The sequence below is a fragment of the Rousettus aegyptiacus genome, unplaced genomic scaffold (genome assembly GCF_014176215.1).
Source record: "Rousettus aegyptiacus isolate mRouAeg1 unplaced genomic scaffold, mRouAeg1.p scaffold_m13_p_6, whole genome shotgun sequence".
Lineage (NCBI taxonomy): Eukaryota > Metazoa > Chordata > Mammalia > Chiroptera > Pteropodidae > Rousettus > Rousettus aegyptiacus.
In genome coordinates this window covers 60,712,413-60,728,828 of record NW_023416309.1, presented here as the reverse complement: position 1 = coordinate 60,728,828, position 16,416 = coordinate 60,712,413, and the positions used below count along the sequence as shown (strand labels likewise).

Below are 16,416 nucleotides of genomic sequence, written 5' to 3'. Positions count from 1 at the left end.
AAATCTTTTCCCTAAGATCAGGAACAAGTCTGTCTGCTATCAAGAGTATTATTCAATATAATATTGGAGGTTCTAGTGAGTACAATCAGGTGAGAGAAAGAAATAAAAGGTATCCAAATAGGAAATGAAGAATTCAAACTGTCACTATTTGCAGATGACAGGATTCTCTATGTATAAAACCCTTAGCTTTACTACTAGAAATAATAAATAACAGTAAGGTTTCGAGATACAAAATCAATGTTCAATGCTATGGCATTTCTGTTACTGTAATAATGAAGTATCAGAAAAATAAGTGAAAACAATTTCTTTTGCAATTGCAGCAAAAAGAATGGGAATAAACCTAAGGAAAAATATGAAGGTCCTATAAAACAAAAACTATAAGACTATAATAAAGAAATTGAACAGGACACAGAGAAATGGAAAGATATTTTGTGTTTTTGGATTCGAATAATCAACATAGTTAAAATGACCTTTTTACATAAAGCACTATACAAATTTAATGCAATCCCCATCAAAATCCCATCAGAATTTGAAAAAAAATAGGAGAAAAAAATCATCAAATTTGTATGGAAACACATAAGACCCCAAAAAGCCAAAGCAATCATGAGAAAAAAGAACAAGGCTGGAGGCATTACTCTGCCTGACTTCAAATTACACTACAAAGCTACAATAATGAAAATAGCATATTTTTGGCAGAAAAACAGACACACTGACTATGAAACAGAATGGAGTGTCCAGAAGTAAACATTCATTTATATGGACAAATAATTTTTGACAAGGAGCCAAAAACATACAATGGAGAAGGGAAACCCTCTTCAATAAATGGTTCTGGGAAAACTGAAAAGCCACCTGCAAAAGAATGGAACTAGACTGTTGTTTATCACCACACTAAAATTAACTCAGAATGGATCGAGGACATGAATATAAGATCTGAAACAATAAATTGCATGAAAGAAAGCATGGATATTAAACTAATGGACTGTGGACTTAAAGAGGATTTTATGAATTTGACTGCAAAGGCAGGAAATAAAAGCAAAAATAAATGAATGAGACTATGTCAAACTAAAAAGCAAAAGAAACCATTAAGAAGGCTAAGAGGGAACTGAATGGGAGAATATATTTGCAAACAATTCCTGTAACCAGGGCCTAATATCTAAAATAAACAAAGAACTCATAGAACTCAATAACAACTAAAGAACAATCCAATTAATAAAGTGGGCAGAGGACCTGAGAATACACTTTTCTTAAGAAGACATACAAATGGCCAACAGACATATGAAAGGATGCTTAGTTCACTAGCTATTAGGGAAATGCAAATCAAATCCACAATGAAATACCATCTCACACCTTTTAGAATAGTTGTTATCAACAGGACAAATAATAATAAGTGCTGGAGAGGATGGGGAGAGAAAGGAATTCTCATACACTGCTGGTGGGACTGCAAATTGGTACAATCTCTCTGGAAAAAAGGTATGTAGGTTCCTCAGAATATAAGAATTGAAATACCATATGATCCAGCAATATCTCTACTGGATATTTATTCAAAAAAACTTGAAACATCTATGTGACAAGATATATGCACACTGATGTTCATAGTAGAAGCATTCACGGTGATCAGAACATGGAAGAATCCTAAGTGTCCTTCAATAGATGATTGAATAAAGAAGGTGTGGTATGTATATATATACTGCCATTTGTAACAACATGCCTGGATCTTGAGATAATCATGCTGAACAAAATAAGACAGAAAAAGTTGAAAGCCACATGATATCATTCATATATGTGATATAAATTTAAGAGCAAAAGAAACTCAGACATGGTCAGTGGACTAGTGGTTACCAGAGGGAAGGGATAGATTGGAATAAAGGTGTCAAATATGTGGTGATGGAAAGAAATCTAATTATGGATGGTGAACACAATGTGATATACATACGACGTATTGTTGAATTGTATAGTTGAAACTTAATTGGATTTCATTGATCAATGTCACCCCAGTAACTTTTAATTGAAAAAAATAATAAAAGCAAAAAGAAGAAAGCTGTTCTTTTGTTTTTGTGTCTATGTCCTCATAGTTTAATGATTTGCCTTGAAGTCAGAAGCCCCATCTCTTTCATTCGTTTCCACTGAATTTAATGCATGTTTTTGGCTCCTTTGTCAAAAGTTATTTGCCCATATCTATGGGGGTTTATTTTTGGACTCTCAAATATGTTCCTTTGGTCAATGTGTCTGTTTTTCTGCTCATACCATGTTTTTATGATTAATGTCACTTTGTAGTATAAGTTGAACTCAGTGAAGTGTGATGCTTCCGGTTTTGTTCTTTGTTTTCTCAGGAATGCTTTTGTCTATTAGGGCTCTTTGGTGATTCCATACAAATCTGATGGGTTTTTTTTTCTATTTATTTAAAAAAATACCATTGGGATTTTGTTGAGGATTGCATTTAATCTGTACATTGCTTTGGGTAATATGACTTAACTATTGTTGATTCTGCCAATCCATGAACATGGAATATCTTTTTATTTTTGTGTGTCTTCTTCAATTTCTTTTAATAATGTCTTTTAGTTTTCAGTGTTTAGGTTCTTCACATCCTTTGTTAAGTTTATTCTTAGTTGTTTTTTTTTTTATGTTTGTTGCAATTGCAAATGGAAATTTTTATTTCTTTATATGAAAGTTTATTATTATCAAATAGGAATGTGTTGGATTTTGTACATTGATTGTATTCTGCAACATTCCTGTATTGTTTGTTTTTATGGTTTTCTGTGTAAAGAATTATCTAGCAAAAAGTGACTATTGTACTTTTTCATTTCCAATATGGGTATTTTTTTCCTATTTGTTTAATTACCAGTAGTATAATTGAATTATATTATTGTATTACTCTTTGGCATATTTTGAGTTTAAATGCTTTTATATGTTAATTTTAATTTTTGTATTTTTATATTTTCAATAACAGTTAACATGCAATATTATATTAGTTTCAGGTATACAATACAGTGATTAGACATTTGTATATATAATTTATGAAGTGAGCACCCTGATAAATCTGATACCCACTTGACACCATATGTAGTTATTACAATATTCCTGACTATATTCCCTATACTATACATCCCCCATGATTATTTTATAACTACCAATTTGTACCTCTTAATCCCCTCCCCCACCTTCCAATCTGATAACCGTCAAAATGCTTTTTGTATATATGAGCTTGTTTCTGTTGTTTATTTGTTTGTTTATCCTGTTTTCTAGATTTCACCTATGATATTTGTCTTTCTCTGTCTGACTCCACTCAACACAGTACTCTCCATGTTCATCCCTGTTGTTGCACATGTAAAATTTAATTCTTCTTTTTATCACTGAGTAATAGTCCATTTTGTGTATGTGGATATACATTATATATATAACACATATATGTTTGTGTATGTATATTATACTACACCTCTTCTTTACCCATTTATACATTGATAGATACCCAGGATTTTCCCCTATCTTGGCTACTGTAATTAATACCACAATGAGCATGTGGATTCATATATCCCTTCAAAGTAGTGTTTTGGGTTTCTTAGATTAATACCCATAAGTGGAATAACTGGGTCCTTTATCTTTTATTATAACACTTTTGTTTTAAAGTCTCTTTTGTCTATTGTAAGTATTACTACCCCAGCATTTTCCCCCCATTTTCATGAAACACCTTTTTTTCCACCCCTTTGCTTTCAGTCTGTGTGTGTCTTTCAATCTGAAGTCAGTCTCTTGTTGGCAGCCTATACAGGGTCTTGTTTCCTTATCTCTTCAGCCACCCTATCTTTTGATTGGCACATTTAATCCATTTCCATTTAAAGTAATTGTTTTTAGATATGTACCTATTATTATTTTTTTATTTATATTTTTGACTTTTTTTCTTGTTTCTTTTTCTTAAAGAAATCTTGCTAACATTTCCTAAAATATTGGCTTGGTGATAATGAACTCCTTTAGCTTTTTCTTGTTTGGGAAGGTATCTGTCCTTTGATTCTAAATGATAGCTTTGCCATGTAGAGTCCTCTTGGTTAGGTCCTTGCTTTTCAACACTGTATTTGCTGTGATCTCTTCTGGCCTGCAAAGTTTCTGTTGAGAAATTAGCTGATAGTGTTATAGGAGCTCCCTTGTAAGTAACTGCTTTACTCCTGTGCTTCGAAGATTCTCTCTTTGTCTTTGCATTTTAATTATGATGTGTCTTGCTCTAGGCCTCTTTGGATTTGTCTTTTTTGGGACTCTGCACTTCTTGGACTTGTATGTCTATTTTCTTCACCAGGTTAGGGAATTTTTCAGTCATTATTTTTTGAAATAGATTTTCAATTCCTTGTCTTTTCTCCTTCTGGTATCTCTATGATGTGAATAATGTTAACGCTTGATGTTGTTCCAGAGGCTCTTTAAAGTATCCTTACTTTTTTGAAACGTTTTCCTGTTGCAACTGTGATTGGGTGTTTTCTGCTACCTTCTAAATTACTGATTTGATCCTTCGCTTTATTTAATCTGTTAATTTCTTCTAAGATAGTCTTCATTTCAGTTATTGTATTCTTCTGACCTTTTATATTTCTTATTTTCATTTTTGTGTTTTCTCAGTGAGTTCATTTACTCTTCACCTAAGTTCATCAAGCATCCTTATAATCAGTGTTTTGAACTCTGCATCTTGTGGATTGCTTGTCTCTGTTTTATTTATTTCTTTTTCTGGAGTTTTGTTCTGTCATTTGGGACATGTTTCTCTGTCTTCTCGGTTTGTTTTCCCGGTTTGTCTTCCCAGTTTGGCTGCCTACTTGTGTTTGTTTATTTGTACTAGGTAGGTCTTAGTAGAGTGGCCTTATGTACAAGGTGTGTTGTGGGTCCCAGTGGCACAATCTTCCCCTGGTCATCTGAGGTGGGTGCTCCAGGTATATCCCTTGTTTGGATTGTATGTGCCCTCCTTTTGTAGTTGAGTGTTGATTGTCGTTTGCTCATCATTGAGAGGGACTGACCCTTGAGCTGATTGTTGAGATGACTGGCCATGATCAATGGATGAGCTGGTTTGCCTTGGCTGACCCTACAGAGCTGAATTTATTTAAGCAGGACTCTAGTGCCTGCACTGTCTGCCCTTTGCCTGTGTCATTCTTAGATGTAACCCCAGGTGATGCTCTGACTCCGACTATATCCAGCCACCGAGAGTGCAGTGTGGGGCCTCCACAGGCAAAGTTCAGCTTTAGCCTGTGCCCAGCCCTGGGCCACCTGGCAAGAGCTACCAAGCAATTAGCAGATGGCCATCACACATTGGGCTTGGAAGTGCCACAAGAGTCAAGCCACAAACCAAGGCTGGCTGCTGCTAGTGCTGGGCTTGGGGCTACTCAGCTAGAGGTATGGGGCACACAGAGGCCAGCTGTTACTTGTTTAGGTTTTGTGAACCTTTGCGAGATTTTAGGAAAGTCCATAGCATGAGCCCAAACAAGCTGTTTGTATGGAAAATCTACTGGAAGAGGCTTGAGTAGTCCCACTCATTGGGAGGGACTGAGTCTTAGGAAATCACCAGGGTAGGGTGGCCAGTATTAGTTACATTGATAGAAACTTAAATATGGCACTGGTGTAGGTCTGTAAGCTAGGCAGGGGAAGGCTCAACAAGGAACAATGCCCTCTGCTAGCACTGGGAGAAAGCTGCTCCTCTGGCCCTCACCATGAAGCAAGACAACTCAGTTTCTTTATGTCCCTGGAACCTTTTGAGCTACTACCTTAGAGCTGATGCTCAGAGCAAGTTAGTCTGTCGCAGAGTAAGTCTGCATGTCGGCCCCTTAAGAGGAAAGTCTGTGACACCCTTAGCCCTCTGTCTTACTCTGCCACAATCTCTGCTAGTTTTCACAGCTAGAAATTGTGAGGACTTCTCTTCCCAGCAGTAGAACTCTGGGCTGGGGAGCCAGGTGTGGGACCGGAACTTCTTGATCTTTTGGGGGGACCTCCACAGCCGAAATATTTATCCCAATTTCTGCATGGGTGTGGGACCAGCCTGTTTTGTATCTGCCACTCCTACCAGTCTCAAGGTGGCCCCTTCTGTGTGTCCCCAGTTGCAGGACCTTTGTTCAGCCAGACATCAGGAAACTCCCAATGACAGCTATTCTGTAGTTTAGTTGTGATTTTGATGTGGGTGTGAGAGGAGGCAAGCACAGCGTTTACCTACTCTGCTTTCTTGACCAATGCCAGTTTGGATATTTTTTATTCTTTTTTTTTTTTTTTTTTTTTTTTTTTGCCTGATTGCTGTGACTAGGATTTCCACTAGTTTGTTGAATAACAGTTGTGACAGTGGGTATCTTTGTGTTAATCCTGATCTTAAAGGATGAACTTTCAGTTTTTCTCCATTGAGTACAATATTAACTGAGGGTTTGTCATATATACCCTTTATCAGGTTAAGGTATTTTTCTTTTTCACCCATTTTGTTAAATGTTTTAATCATAAGTGGGTGTGGTATTTTGTTAAATGTTTTTTCCACATCTATTGATATGATCACATGATTTCTATCCTTTTATCTTTTTAATATGGTGTATCACATTGACTTGCATATGTTGAACCATCCTTTTGTCTCTGGAATGAACTCTACTTAATCATGATGGATTATCTTTTACAAGTATTTTTTATTCGATTTGCTAGTATTTTGTTTAGAATCTTTACATCTGTATTCATCAGAGATATTAGTCTGTAACTTTCTTTTTTTACATTATCCTTTCCAGGTTTTAGTATCAATGTAATGTTGGCCTCATAAAATTAGTTATGAATTATTGCCTCTTCAATTTTTTGGAAGAATTTGAGAAGGATAGTTATTAAATCATCTTCGAATGTTTGGTAGAATTCATTATTGAAGTCATTTGGTCTTGGAATTTTACTTTTTTGGAGGTTTTTGATAATTGTTTCAATTTCCTTACTGTTAACTGATCTGTTTATATTTTCCAATTCTTGATTCAGTCCGATGGTTATATTTTTCTAAGAACTTGTGCATTTTTTTAGGATATTGCATGTAGTCTTTAATGAACATATACACACACAGAAAGACATTTATATATATGGAGAAAGACATATATACATGGAGAAAGACATATATATATACACACATATATATGTATGTACATATATATATTTAATGCATATATATTTTCAAGAAAAAGTAATTTCAGAAGAGAAATGGACAACCAAGAAGAAAGAAATAGCAATACAAATTGAATACATGTAAAATATAAATGACCATTGATAGTAGAAAACAATATTTGAGATTTGCAATAGATTGATCGATAGATAGATAGAGAAAATAAGTGAAAGAATTGAATAGCCACTTCACAAAAGAAGATAGCTAAATACTCAGTAAACATACTAAACAATGATGTTTAGACATTAGTTAATGCTATTTAAAATTATAATGAGATACTTACAATTATATATCTACACAGTCAAAAAATTAAACTGACAAATCAGGTGTTGATGAGGATTTGAAGAAATTAGAATTTTCATATACTGCAGAAATATAAATCAGAACAACTTCTTGAAAACTATGTAGCAACAGCTACTAAAGTTAGATATGCCATATAACCTAATAGTTTCACTCTTGCATAAATATACATCAGAAATGTATATATGTGAACCAAAAAGCATGTACCAGAATTTTCAAAAGAGCATTTTTTTCAATCACTAATGGCTTCAGACCTTGGCAGTAGCATGAATAAATAACTTGTATCATATCATGGAGTTCCATACAGCAATGAAAAAGAATAGAGTATTGCTACACACAGATAAATCTTCTAAACTTAATCACACTGTTAAGTGAATGAAGGCAAGCACAAAGGAGTACATATGATTCCATTTACATAAGGCTAAAAAATGACAGGCAAAACTATTTTGTGAGGAGTTATAATAAGAATTATCTTTATAGCAGAGGAGAGGGAGAGGGCAGGTAATGGTAATTAGGGTAAGTGTTGAAGTCAGGCCAAGTTTAGGGTTAGGATTAGGGTTAGGTATAGAGTAAGGTTAGGATTAGAGTGATTTAGGGTTAAACGTAGATATAGTTTTAGAACTTAGTGTTAGGAATAGGGTCAGGTTAAATGTTAGGTAAACATTCAGGCTTAAATTAGGGTTGAGTTTAGATAGTTCAGCATAGGCTTAGGGTTAGAGTTATGATTAGCGTTGAGATAAAGTATAGGTTTAGGCTTAGTATTAGGGTTAAGTTTGAGTTATGATTAGTATTAGGGTTAGGGTTATGTTTGAGGTTAGTAAAGGCTTAATCTTAAGGTTCTGACTAGGTGTTAGGTTAGGTTTAGAGTTAGGGTTAGGTTAAGTTTTAAGTTAGGTATTAACCTTGGCTTAGTGTTTTTGTTAGAATTAGTGTTTGGGTTAGTGTTAAGGTTAAGAATGGTTTAGGCTCTGGGATAGGGTTATAGTTATTTTAGGGCTGAGGTTATGGATAGGGTTAATGTTAGCTTTACTGTTAGGTTTAGAGTTGAGGTTCATATTAGGATTATGGTTAGTGTTATATTTGAAGTTAAGTATAATGTAGGCTTAGTGTTAGGGTTCATGTTGAGGTTATAATTAGAGTTAGGGTTAGGTTTGAGGTTAAGTGGATTTAGATTTAGGGGTAGGTATAGGGTTATGATAGTGTTAAAGGTAAGATTACATTTAGGGTTAGAGTGAGGGGTAAGTATGAGGTTACTTTAGGGTAAAGTTTAAGGTTTGTGTTGAGGTTAGAATTAGTGTTAGAGTTAAATTTAATGTTGAGGTTAGGGTAAGGGTTGTGGATAGGATTAAGTTTAGGGTTAGTATCAGGGTTAGGGTTGTTTAGGATTAGGTTTAAGGTTACTATTAGAGTTGCGGTTAGAGGGTTAGGTCCAAGTTTAGTATTAGTTTTAGAGTTTGTGTTGAGATTAGGTATAGGGTTGGGGTTAGTGTTGAGGTTAAAATTAGACTTTGGATTAGGATTAGGGTTTAGGTTAGATATAGGGCCAGGGTTAGTGTTAGGGTCAGGGTTGATTTGAGGTATAGATTTAAAGTTAAGGTTATAGTAGGGTTTAGGTTGAGATTAGTTATAGTGTTAAGCTAGGATTATGTTAGAGTTGAGGATATGATTAGCAACAGAATTTGGTTCATGATTGAAGTTTTGTATGGTTTTAGGGCAGTGTTAGGGTTGAGTTTAGGTAGAGTTAGGGTTAGTGTTAGAGTTATGGTTGACATTAGGTATCGAGCTAGGGTTATAGTTTTGGTTCGTGTTAAGGTTAGTGTTGAGATTAAGTATAGGGTTGGGCTTCGAGTTAGCTTTGAGTTAGGGTTGAATTTAGGTGTAGAAATAAGCTTAGGGGTAGGGGTATGGACAAGGTTATTTGGGATTCTGTTAGTGATTATTTTTAGGATTAGATTTAGGGTTAGTGTTAGAGTTAGGTTGAGATTAGTATTGTTTATGGTTAGAATTAAGGTATAGTTTAGGTATACACTTAGGCTTAGGGTTAGGGTTAGGGTTAGGTTTAGGATTGAGTGTCAGTAAATAGTTAGGCAATGGGTTAGGGTTAGGGTTAGTATTCATATTAGGGTTAGAGTTAGGATGGGGTTTAGGTATAGTGTTATGCTTAAGGTTAGGGTTGTGGTTAAGTAAAGGTAAGCCTTAAAGTTATGTTTAGGTTTAAGGTTAGGTTTAAGTTTAGGATTAGAGTTATGGTTGAGATTTGTTATAGGCTTATGCTTAAGATTACTGTTAGGGTTGGGGTTAGAGTTAGGGTTGAGGTTAGGTTTAGGATTAGGATTAGGATTAGGATTAGGTTTATAGTTGATGTTACATAGAGGATCAGGCTTCGGGTTAGGGAAAGGACTAAGGTGAAGTTAAGTATAGGATTAGAAGTAAGGGTTATACATGAGTGGAATCTCCAGATTTTGAAATAGCGGGATTTATTGATATAGCTGATATTTCAAGTCCCCCAGTTCTGTCCAGATATCTGGCCCTACCTATAGCACGTAACAGAGAAGGTGATGAGGTGGGTACTGGCATACCTGACAATAATGAAGATGAAAATTCAGCCAATCAGACTGCAGGCAAAATGTCCAACTTTTGTGTCCTGATCCATGGCAGTCTAAAAGTGGAAGGAATGGCATCAATAGTCTAATTAGGTACCGATTGATGGAATGCCCTGCTCCCAAGCTGACAGCAAGAAGAAATCAAACCTCATGATGTCTGTCTTTGAGCCTGGCCCAGAACCTCTCCAATGGTTAGGGAAAATGGCACAGTTGGGTCCTATTTCAGATGCTAAAGAAAACTTTTAAGGCAAAGATGACAGCAAGAGCCCATTCTCCCTGCAGCCCAAAAACAAACACAAGTATGCCCAGAATGTGACTGTCTGGATCAAACCCTGCAGACAGATGCACAGAAAATCTAAAGAAATAAAAGGAAACTACCCGAAAAAAACGCAGATATTCTATAAGCAGGTAAATCATTTATGAAAGGCTACCTTGGCCTTTGGTTTCCTGGACCTGCTCAAAGGGATGGCTGACATGCTAAAAAGGGAGTGCACACTGCTTCCTGACACAGCCCACCCCACTACTACATTCCAGCTGACCCACACTGCCCAGCAGCTCAAGTTGGCCAGTACTGGCTCCTCCAAGTATGCTGATATGACCACAACATCACACCTTTGAAGACAGACTTTCCTGGGAGCAACACTGAAATAATGTGAAGACCTCCCTGAGGCTGCCTCAGAAGCACCTACTGCTGGTTTGAATGACTCTGCTACAGTGTGAGAAGGGTTATAAAGAGTTGTTGGCTGCTTAGGCTATGACTTTAGCTTTCTGGAGCTCAGTCTCTTTAAACCCAAGACACTTGTTACTCCTGTGATGGGTACATCTCCTGAGAAGCTTGAAGGACTGATGAGCACAGAGCTCTCCCCCTTCCTCAGGAAACCTAACTAGCAGGGGTCCACTGGCTTCCTGAAAGGTGTCTTCTATCAAACATAAGAACATTTTCAAGCTTCTGTCCTTGGAATGAGCAACCCAGACTGTTTGAGCTTTCTAAGTACAAGCCCTACACCACTAAGTTTCATAACTTTCTTATAACTTGGGCAAAACTTGGTGGTAACCTGTAGGTGCTTTTGGTATGTCTTGAGATACAGACTTTTAAATAGCAACTACAAATGTATAAAAGTATTCCTTACTCTTCAAGGTGTTTTTTTTTTTTAATGAAAATATTTATTCGAGGCTTTTTTTTAAACGAAAATATTTCTTCAAGGCTTTTTTAAAATGAAAATAAAATATTTCATTTTCTACAAAATAGTTTTAAAAAGTAAGGTTTATTTAGGGTTAGAGTTTTAGTTGATGTTTTGTATAGGGTTGAGAATAGGCTCAGGCATAGGTTTTAGGTGTTAGGGTTGAGGTAAATTAGGGTTACGGTTGGGATGAGGGTTGAGTTACGTAGAAGGTTAGGCTTAGGGTTAGGGTTAAGTATAGAATTAGGGTTGTTTAGGATTAAGATTAGGGTTTGAATTAAAATTGAATTTAGGTATAGGGGTAGGCTTAGGTTTATTGTTAGTGTTAGAATAAGTTTTGAGTCTGATTAGGGTTAATGTTAGGGTTAGGATTAGGGTTTAGTTTAGGGTGAGGTTTAGTGTTAGGTTTAGGTACAATGTCAGGTTAAGTGCAGTGTTAGTTTGGGTAAGGATTAGGTCTAGGGATGGTCTCAAGGTTAGGGGTAAGATTAGAATTAGGTCTAGAATAGTTTTAGGGTTAAGGTTAGGGTTGAATTTAGAATCAATATTAAAGTTAGGGTTGTGGTTAGGTATAGGGTTAGTCTCATGGTTAGGGTTAGGATTAGGTTTGGATTCCGTTTAGGATTATGATTACAATTAAGGTTGAGGTTAGTCAGAGTTAGACTTTTGGTCAGGTTGTGGTTAGGTATAAGGTTAAGTTTAAAGATAGAGAGAATTTGGGTTAGATTTAGGTTTATGGTTAGCAAGGGGTTGAAATAGGTTAAGGTTAACAATTGAGTTAGAGTTAGCAAAAAGGTTAGCTCTGACTGGGATTAGCCTTAGAGTGTGGATTAAATTTGAGTTTAGGGTTAGTAATTGTGTTATGTTTCATATTAGTTAGGTTTAGGTTTGGGGTAGGTTGGGGTTATGATTGGGGTTAGAATTAGGGTTAAGGTTTGGGTTGGGTTAGAGTTAGGATTAGGATTGAGGTAAAGTATAATGTTAGGTTTAGGGTTAGGATTAGAATTACAATTAGAGTTGAGTATAGAATTGGGGTTAAGATTAGGTTTACAGATGAGGTGAGGTGAGGGTTAGCTAAAGGGTTAAGGTTCAGTTTGGGGTTAGGGTTGAGCTTATGTATAGTGTTAGGTTTAGGATTTGTTTGAGGTTAAGCATAGTGTCAGACTTAACATTAAAGTTACAGTTGATTTTAGGATTAGGGTCAGGGTTAGGGGTGAGGTTTCCACGTTTAGTCCTGGTAGTGTTTGGGTTGTTAAGTATAAAGGTTAGGCTTAAAATTAGTGTTAAGGTTAAGATTAGAGTTAAGTGTAGTGTTGGGCTTAGGTTGGTGGTTAGAATTAGGTTTGAGAGTTGATTTGGGTTAAGGTTAGGATTAAGGTTACGTTAAAGGATTAGGATTAATTTTAATTTTGAGGTTTGGTATAGGGTTAGATTTAGGGTTAAGATTAGATTTAGGAATGGGGTTAGGATTAGAATCAGGGTTAGAGTAGGTTCAGTGTTAAGGCTAGGGTTGAGGTTAGGTTTAGTGTTACATTTAGTATTAGGTTGGAGGCAAGGTTTAGGGTTACGCTTATGGTTAGGGGTATATTTGAGTGTAGGTATAGAGTAATGTTATATTTAGGGGTTGGAATCGTACTAGAATTAGAGTTAGTTTTAGTGCAGAATTTAGGTATAGGGTTAGGTTTAGGCTCAGGGTTAGGATTAAAGTGGATAGTTTTAGGTTTGAGGATAGTGTTATGGTTGTAGTTTTAGGTATAGGGTCAGGGTCAGATGTTGGTTCGGGCTGTGATTAGGATTAGAGTGTCAGGATTAGGGTTGAGGTTAGCTGCAGGTTTAGGGGTAGGATTAGTGTTGAGGTTAGTGTTAATGTTGGGGTTAGGATAAGGTTTGCGTATATATAGGGTTAGTTTTAGGTATAGGGATTAGGATTAAGATTAGTTTTAGAATGGGGTTAACATTAGAATAAAGATTGGGTTAGGGTAAATTCAGGATTAAGGTTAGAGTTGAGCTTTAGGATTAGTGTTATGTTCAGTATTGGATTTGAGATTAGGTATAGGGTTAGACTTGAGATTAGGTATAGGTTTAGGCGTAAGATTAAGGATAGAGTTAGAGTTAAATTTGAGGGTAAGTATAGGGTAGTGTAATATTTAGGGTAGGGTTGGTATTAGGATTAGGGTTATTTTAACAATGATTTAGGTATAAGGTTAAATTTAGGCTTAGGTTTAGGGTTGAAGTAGATGCAGTGTTAGGTTTAGGGTTAATGTTATGGTTGGTATAGTTTCAGGCACAGGGTTAGGGTTAAGACTTGGTTTTGAGATTAGGATTAAAGTTAGTGTTAGGATTGAGGTTAGGGTTAGGGTTATGGTTGAGGCTATGTGTAGTTTTAAGGTTAGGGTTAATATCAGATTAGGTTTAAGGTTAGGATTTTTTTTAAAACTGAGGTGTACAATACATGGGATCCCATTCTTTCAACCTAATATGTAAGTTACAAAAGTTTATTATTCACTGGATCAGAGCATCCATGCCTACTACTGGACCGTGATAAAATTAAGTGACTGGGTGCTACAACCATGAGGAACTTAGGCAATAGTTATGTTGGTTAAGGCGTAACATAAGTATTTGTCCTAAATGTCGCAGTTTGGGCTGCTATAACAAAATACCATAAACTAGATAGCTTATACACAACAAATTTTTTTTTTCTTACAGTTCTGGAAGTTGAGTACTCCAAGATAAAGATGCCAGCAGATTCAGTATTTTGTGAAGAACTGTGATGATTAATCAACTGCTATCTTTTTATGTTCTAGGATGGCAGAAGGTAATGGGACTTCTCTGAAGTCTCTTCTTAAAGGGCACTATGGTGATGCCAAAACATGGCAGAGTGAGAGATGTCTCCAGATCTCTTCCCTTGAAACAACAATAAGCTGAAGATCTAAGACACAACAAAAAACACCCAAACTGCACAGCAGCGCGTCTGAGCGTGGGACCTGCTCATAAGAGCTAACACAGATCAGAACCTTGAGTGCTGGGCAGTGGACTGGGAGAAAAAAAGAAGCTGCTTCTCACAGCCAACAGATCTCTGAGTAGGAAGAAGGGGAGGGAAGAAGAAGTGACTTCCCTGAACTGCCCTGCCTGGGAGTGCCATGAGCTCCACTCAGGCAGTGGCAGTGCCCAGTCATGAGGGCAGAAGGAAGAGGGGATGGCAGAAAAGTGGGGACGGCAGAGAAACAACAGTTGATTTTTATCAGCCACGGTTGCAAAACCGATACTGAGTCACAACCCACATCTAACCCAGAGGGCCCTCTCCCTGTATCCCCCAAAACTTAATATCATGGAGCCCCAGGGGAAACTGAGCAAACACTACCAAAACTGTCGCTAACACTGACAGGAACTGAGACTGAAGGTAGTGAGCATGATTAAACATCTGTAAGAAAAGAAAACATTATTAAGACTTTATATAAAGCAGAGATCCAAGAGGCTTAGATGCCACCTACTGGAAACCAAAAGAAAAGTGCCTTCTTTGCATCAGGCTAAAGGGAGACCTTTATATAATAAATCTTTCTGGAAGAAAAGCAGAATAAACTTCCATTAATGGCCAGGCAGAGAAAAAGTCCATTAAAAAAACATGAAAAACCAAGATGACAAGGCATCTCATAAAGAATGAGAAAAATCTCCAGAAAATAAGCTTATAGTCATAGAAATATGTGACTTAAATTACACAGGATTCAGGATGGTACTTCTGAAAAAACTCAATGAGATATGAAACGAATCATATCAACAATTTCGAGAATTAAGGGAAAAAAACTAGAGCAGAATGAGTTCTTTAGCAAGGAGACTGAAAACCTCAATAGACTTTCTGGAGATAAAGAACACATGGCAAGAGTTGAAAAATAAAATAACAAGCTTAGGAAAATAGAGTAGACCAAATGGAGGAAAGGATCAGTGATATCGAAGACAGAAATATAGAAATAAATCAGATTCAGAACTGAATTATACAACTTAAAAGAAGAAGAACCAGAGAGAAAACCCACAAAAGCCAATCAAAATAAAGAAAACAGAAACACAAGGATAAAGAAGCAATGGAAACACTGAACTACCAGAAAACAAAAGATAAAATGGCTATAAGAAGAGTTCATATTTCAATAGTCAGCCTAAATGCAAATGGCCTGAATTCACCAATGAAAAGGCACAGAGGTACAGAATGGATCCAAAAACAAAACCCAAACATATGCTGCTTTCAGGAGATACAGCTCAGCTCCAAAGACAATTATAGACTCAAAATGAAAGGATGGAAAATGATATTTCAAACAAATGGCATTCAGAGAAATATTGGACAAAAAAGACTTCAAAATAAAAAATGAAAAGAAAGATACTGAGGGACACTTCATAATGATAAAAGGAATTATGCACCAAGAAGATATAACACTTATTAATATCTATGCTCCCAATCAAGGAGCATGAAATATATAAAACAATTACAGAACTAAAGGGAGAAATAGACCAAAACACTGTCATAGTTAAGGGACCTAAATGTCCCACTGTCGGATATGAACAGATCATCCAAACAGAAAATCAATAAGGAAATAACATCTTTAAATGACACATTAAACCAACTGGACATAATTGATATTTACAGAGCCTTCCATCCCCAAACAGCTGCTTATACATTTTTCTCTAGTGCATATAGAACATTCTCAAGGATTGACCACACACTGAGACACAGAGATCATTCTAACCATAGTCTCTGATTATAATGCTTTGAAACTAGAGATCAACTGCAAAAAGAAATAGGAAGAACCACAAATACATGGAGATTAAACAACATGCTACTGAAGAATAACTGTGTCAGAAAAGAAATAAATAGATCAAAAGATGCATAGAAACAAATGATGATAGTACAAAATATCAAAATTTTGGGGACATGGCAATAGTGGTCACAAGAGGAAAGTTCATATCATTACAGGCCTATCTTGAAAAATGAGAACGAGCCTAAATAAACAACCTAACACCTCATCTTGAAAAGTTAGGAAAGGAAGAACAAATGAAGCCTAAATTCTGCAGAAGGAAAGAAATAATCAAAATTATATAAAGGGGTGGTTCCATAGAGTAGTGGTTAGCATGTCTGCTTTACATTAAGATGGTCCAGGGTTTGAGCCCCAGTGGAGCCACAGCCCATACCCTGAGTGTGCCTGGCCCTGGATCCGCCCAGCCC

General features: G+C 36.3%; 1 pseudogene; it reads left to right on the top strand.

The window, feature by feature from the left end:
* Nucleotides 1-5,001: 5,001 nt before the first annotated feature.
* LOC107503317 lies at nt 5,002-10,682 on the top strand (annotated as a pseudogene).
* The last annotated feature ends 5,734 nt before the right edge of the window (nt 10,683-16,416 follow it).